A 7,036-nucleotide genomic window follows, 5' to 3' on the forward strand; every position below is an offset into this window, starting at 1 on the left:
ATTTTTGTGTGGTGTTTTACTTGAGTGGACATAAACTCAGGTATCACAAAAGGTCATTAGCTAGCCCAATAACATTATTGGAAACCATCTAAGGCTGAAAAATATAAGGGCAGTAATGATGTGCATCAGGATGATTATTGTTCTGATACTGAGCCCACAATATCATAGAAACGTCATTTGAGGTTTAAAAGGTGATCTATTGTTTTGAATTCTTTATATTCACACTAGAGGGTATTAGAGTTTAACTAGTGGATGAAGACGTTATTGGGCTAGCTAATGACCTTTTGTTTTGAAATACTATTCATGGCATCCTTAGATGGTGTTTATGTCCACTCAAGTAAAACACCACACAAAAATAGTGTTTCTATGATATTGAGGGCATTGTATTCGCACGAGAGACGGGATTAGAGTACAACTAGTGGATGAAGACGTTATTGGGCTAGCTAATGACCTTTTGTGATACCAGGTTTCCAATACCTTCGAATCTAGGTATTAGAGTACAACTAGCCCAGGAAGGATGCCATGAATAGACGGGATTATAGTTAACATATTATCACAAAAGGTCATTAGCTAGCCTACTAATGTCTTCATCCACTAGTTATACTCTAATACCCTCTAGTGTGAATACAATGCCCTCAATATCATAGAAACGTCATTAGCTAGCCTATGTTTGGTCAGTTCACTCACGCAATTTGGCTAAATTTTCCATAGTCTTTATTTTATTTTGAGAAACGATGTGGTATATTTTTGTGTGGTGTTTTACTTGAGTGGACATAAACACCATCTAAGGATGCCATGAATAGACGGGATTATTGGAAACCAGGTATCACAAAAGGTCATTAGCTAGCCCAATAACGTCTTCATCCACTAGTTGTACTCTAATACCCTCTAGTGTGAATACAATGCCCACAATATCATAGAAACGTCATTTGAGGTTTAAAAAGTGATCTATTGTTTTGAATTCTTTATATTCCAACTTTTTAGCAACTATATGGTGGAAACCTGTTATCACAAAAGGTCATTAGCTAGCCCAATAACGTCTTCATCCACTAGTTGTACTCTAATACCCTCTAGTGTGAATACAATGCCCACAATATCATAGAAACACTATTTTTGTGTGGTGTTTTACTTGAGTGGACATAAACACCATCTAAGGATGCCATGAATAGACAGGATTATTTTTGAGGTTTAAAAGGTGATCTATTGTTTTGAATTCTTTATATTCCAACTTTTTAGCAACTGTATGGTGGAAACCTGTTATCACAAAAGGTCATTAGCTAGCCCAATAACGTCTTCGTCCACTAGTTGTACTCTAATACCCTCTCGTGCGAATACAATGCCCTCAATATCATAGAAACACTATTTTTGTGTGGTGTTTTACTTGAGTGGACATAAACACCATCTAAGGATGCCATGAATAGACGGGATTATTGGAAACCAGGTATCACAAAAGGTTAACAGGTTACACAAAAGTTGGAATATAAAGAATTCAAAACAATAGATCACCTTTTAAACATCAAATGACGTTTCTATGATATTGTGGGCATTGTATTCACACTAGAGGGTATTAGAGTACAACTAGTGGATGAAGACGTTATTGGGCTAGCTAATGACGTTTCTATGATATTGAGGGCATTGTATTCACACTAGAGGGTATTAGAGTATAACTAGTGGATGAAGACATTAGTGGGCTAGCTAATGACCTTTTGTGATAATATGTTAACTATAATCCCGTCTATTCATGGCATCCTTAGATTGTGTTTATGTCCACTCAAGTAAAACACCACACATCAATATACCACATCGTTTCTCAAAATAAAATAAAGACTATGGAAAATTTAGCCAAATTGCGTGAGTGAACTGTCCAAACATAGGTTAAGGTTGTAAGACAACTTTCCTTTTGTGATACCTGGTTTCCAATAATCCCGTCTATTCATGGCATCCTTAGATGATTTTCCTCTAGAGGTCATTAGCTAGCCCAATAACGTCTTCATCCACTAGTTGTACTCTAATACCCTCTAGTGTGAATACAATGCCCACAATATCATAGAAACGTCATTTAAGGTTTACAAGGTGATCTATTGTTTTGAATTCTTTATATTCCAACTTTTTAGCAACTGTATGGTGGAAAAAAGTTGTCTTACAACCTTAACCTATGTTTGGACAGTTCACTCACGCAATTTGGCTAAATTTTCCATAGTCTTTATTTTATTTTGAGAAACGATGTGGTATAATGATGTGCGATGTTTTACTTGAGTGGACATAAACACCATTTAGGTATGCCTTGAATAGAGGGGCCTCTCGTGTGAATACAATGCCCACAATATCATAGAAACGTCATTTGAGGTTTAAAAGGTGATCTATTGTTTTGAATTCTTTATATTCCAACTTTTTAGCAACTGTATGGTGGAAACCTGTTATCACAAAAGGTCATTAGCTAGCCCAATAACGTCTTCATCCACTAGTTGTACTCTAATACCCTCTCGTGCGAATACAATGCCCTCAATATCATAGAAACACTATTTTTGTGTGGTGTTTTACTTGAGTGGACATAAACACAATCTAAGGATGCCATGAATAGAGGGGATTATAGTTAACATATTATCACAAAAGGTCATTACCTTGCCCAATAACGTCTTCATCCACTAGTTGTACTCTAATACCCTCTAGTGTGAATACAATGCCCACAATATCATAGAAACGTCATTTGAGGTTTAAAAGGTGATATATTGTTTTGAATTCTTTATATTCCAACTTTTTAGCAACTGTATGGTGGAAACCTGTTATCACAAAAGGTCATTAGCTAGCCCAATAATGTCTTCATCCACTAGTTGTACTCTAATACCCTCTAGTCTGAATACAATGCCCACAATATCATAGAAACGTCATTTGAGGTTTAAAAGGTGATCTATTGTTTTGAATTCTTTATATTCCAACTTCTTAGCAACTGTATGGTGGAAAAAAGTTGTCTTACAACCTTAACCTATGTTTGGACAGTTCACTCACGCAATTTGGCTAAATTTTCCATAGTCTTTATTTTATTTTGAGAAACGATGTGGTATAATGATGTGCGATGTTTTACTTGAGTGGACATAAACACCATTTAGGTATGCCTTGAATAGAGAGAATTATTGGAAACCTGGTATCACAAAAGGTCATTAGCTAGCCCAATAACGTCTTCATCCACTAGTTATACTCTAATACCCTCTAGTGTGAATACAATGCCCACAATATCATAGAAACGTCATTTGAGGTTTAAAAGGTGATCTATTGTTTTGAATTCTTTATATTCCAACTTTTTAGCAACTGTATGGTGGAAACCTGTTATCACAAAAGGTCATTAGCTAGCCCAATAACGTCTTCATCCACTAGTTGTACTCTAATACCCTCTCGTGCGAATTAAATGCCCTCAATATCATAGAAACACTATTTTTGTGTGGTGTTTTACTGGAGTGGACATAAACACAATCTAAGGATGCCATGAATAGAGGGGATTATAGTTAACATATTATCACAAAAGGTCATTAGCTAGCCCAATAACGTCTTCATCCACTAGTTGTACTCTAATACCCTCTAGTGTGAATACAATGCCCACAATATCATAGAAACGTCATTTGAGGTTTAAAAGGTGATCTATTGTTTTGAATTCTTTATATTCCAACTTTTTAGCAACTGTATGGTGGAAACCTGTTATCACAAAAGGTCATTAGCTAGCCCAATAACGTCTTCATCCACTAGTTGTACTCTAATACCCTCTAGTGTGAATACAATGCCCACAATATCATAGAAACGTCATTTGAGGTTTAAAAGGTGATCTATTGTTTTGAATTCTTTATATTCCAACTTTTTAGCAACTGTATGGTGGAAAAAAGTTGTCTTACAACCTTAACCTATGTTTGGACAGTTCACTCACGCAATTTGGCTAAATTTTCCATAGTCTTTATTTTATTTTGAGAAACGATGTGGTATAATGATGTGCGATGTTTTACTTGAGTGGACATAAACACCATTTAGGTATGCCTTGAATAGAGGGAATTATTGGAAACCTGGTATCACAAAAGGTCATTAGCTAGCCCAATAACGTCTTTGTTGGGGGCCTTCGTCCTCCGAAGGTCCTCAAAAACATGATTTGACAATGTTTTCCAAGTGAATTATATGAACAGGTATTTTCGGATTCAGAATTATGGATATGGAGCACGACCAGGACGAAGGCTGAGCCAGACGAAGGTCGGGGGCAGCCGAAGCTGTACGCAGGGAAGCTTCGGCGCGATGGCACAAGGGGGAACCGACCTTAAGATGAAAAGACTTCGGGGTCCTCAATAGATTTCCATAAACCGTTAACAAATGTAATGGACATGGATGTAATTTTACGTGGGCTGCGTCCCGCGTCTATAAATAGATGAACAGTACTCCCGTACTGTTCACGCTGACTTTACATTTGCTTTTGCGTCACGCCTGTACTTTTTACCTTCTCTCAGGACCGAAGGTACATTTGTAATTTGAAATCATTTCTATTTTCTCATGTTAATAAAATAGAAATGATTCCATGATGATGCTTACATTATATCTCATGCTTTATATGAGTCTTTCGTTATTACCTATTATATTTACGAAGGTATGTCTCTTATGACCTTCGTCCGAAACTCATTATTTCCCGAAGGGACATAATGCTTCGAAGGACGAAGGACTTTAACACTTAACACTTTTCATGTTGCCTTGTTCTTAACTCTTAGCATTTGAGAACAAGTCACCAACATTGGCGCCCACCTCCGGTGAACTCACTTCCACTTCTTGAGTTTTTCGGCACCTTCGGCAAGCATCAGCTTCGTCATGCCGCCGAAGAAGGCTCCAGCACCAGGGGCTGGCACGCTGCAGCCGCTGGACCCCAATCAAGATGTCCTTTCTCTCAGAGAGGCACGAAGCCAGAAGAGGAAGGCTACCAGTCCAACACATCCGGAGGATGATCTAGATCAGGAAATTCAGAATCTGGAAATCCTTCAGCAACAGGTTCAACGCAGGAAGGAGAAGATGGCCAGGCTAGCTGAACTGCAGAGGCAGATAGATGAAGCCTCTGAAGAAGTTCGTCATCTTGCTCAGGATGAGCAACTCCGAAGGCCTCAGCATCAAGACCTTCATCAGGAGGGCTTTCATAACGAAGATGACTGGTATGACAATTTCCATCATGGGAATTTTGTTTTTGATGATGCTTCTCCCTTGTCCGCTGAGTTGCAGGCTACGCCTTGGCCTCCGTCCTACAAGCCGCCTCAGCTCCCCGTATTTGATGGCCATTCTGATCCGAAGCAGTTTTTGATGAGCTACGAAGCAACAGTGTCTTCGTACGGTGGCAATGCTTCAGTCATGGCCAAATCTTTCGTTATGGCTGTCAGAAGTGTTGCTCAAACCTGGTATTCCTCCCTTCGACCAGGAACGATCACTTCATGGCAGAAGCTGAAGGACTTGTTGTTAACCAGCTTTCAAGGATTTCAGACGAAGCCGGTCACTGCTCAGGCTCTGTTCCAGTGCACTCAGGACCCCGAAGAATACCTTCAGGCATATGTCCGAAGGTTTTTGCGTTTGAGGGCACAGGCACCAACGGTGCCCAATGAAATTGTCATTGAGGCCATGATCAAGGGGCTTCGGCCAGGTCCGTCAGCTCAGTACTTCGCCAGGAAGCCTCCTCAAACGCTGGAGAAGCTGCTCCAGAAGATGGATGAATATATTCGAGCTGACAATGATTTTCGCCAAAGAAGGGAGGAGGCCTTCAGATTTTCTGAGATGACCAGGGGCTTCGGAGGAAGATTCTATCCGAGGCATGTCAGATCAATTCATAATTCCAATCAAAATGATGATAAAGGGAGCCAGCAGCAAAGGCCACAGTACTCCTCACAGGCTTCGGGGCAACAGCAAAGCTCCTTCCGACCACCAGCTCCAAGAGGCAGAGGCGCCAGGGGCTTCGGAGGAAGATTTGGCGATCAACCAAGAAGAATCTTTTGCTTATTCTGTGGTGAGAACAAAGGCCATACTACCAGGATGTGCCATGTTACTATACAGAAGCAAAAGGAAATAGCTGAAGCAGCAGCACAACAAGCCCAGCCGAAGCAGGTCATGCATACAGCTTCGTATCATTCGCCCTACATCCCAGAATATGTGGGCAATCATCCTGTAGTTTCTGCTGCTTCGGCAAGTCAGCCTTCAGCTTCCTGGCAACAGCCTCCGCCTCCACCTCCGTTGCAACAAGGTCAGCAGCCAGAAGGGAGCCAATATGCTCCACATCAAAGGGACTTCAGAGAACAGTCCGAAGCTCGCACGGTCAACAGCACTGTGCCAGAATCAAAGCACATCTATTGACAAATATCCTACCTTAATAGCAATCTTTTTCATTCAGTTTTATTCTCTGTAATAAAGGACATTGTTTTCATGTAATTAGTTTCGTTGATTCCTACAAGAAAAATATGTTTTCTTCACAGGTTTGCGACAATAAAAAGGACCTTCGGACTATCGAAAATCCTTTGAAGCAACGAAAAGTCGTTCTAAGAAACGCAGAGTAAGTCTGACGAAGTCACAAAAAGTCGTTCCGAAGGGAGCGCAGCGTAAGTTTTCTGCTCCAAAGTCGTTCCAAAAGGAATGCAGAGCATACAGCGAAAAGTCAACGCTGATACCGCCTAAGTAAAAGGCGAAGAAGCTCCAAAGACGTTCCTAAGGGAATGCAGAGCTTATACCGCCTAAGTAAAAGGCGAAGAAGCTCCAAAGACGTTCCTAAGGGAATGCAGAGCTTATACCGCCTAAGTAAGAGGCGAAGAAGCTCCAAAGACGTTCCTAAGGGAATGCAGAGCTTACAGCGAAGAATCAGTGCTGATACAAAAATATTGTGTGGGGATATGTGTGTATCTTTCGGAACAAATGTCATCTACGTAGCATAACATCATTACATCATTTTGCATAGCATAAGCATCATACATCATGTTGCATATGGCCCAAGAAGGGGACACAATATTGATCTTCGGAAGTATGATTTGAAAGAGTGAAAATCGTGGTC

Source organism: Zea mays, chromosome 6, assembly GCF_902167145.1.
Source record: "Zea mays cultivar B73 chromosome 6, Zm-B73-REFERENCE-NAM-5.0, whole genome shotgun sequence".
NCBI classification, from domain to species: Eukaryota; Viridiplantae; Streptophyta; class Magnoliopsida; order Poales; family Poaceae; genus Zea; species Zea mays.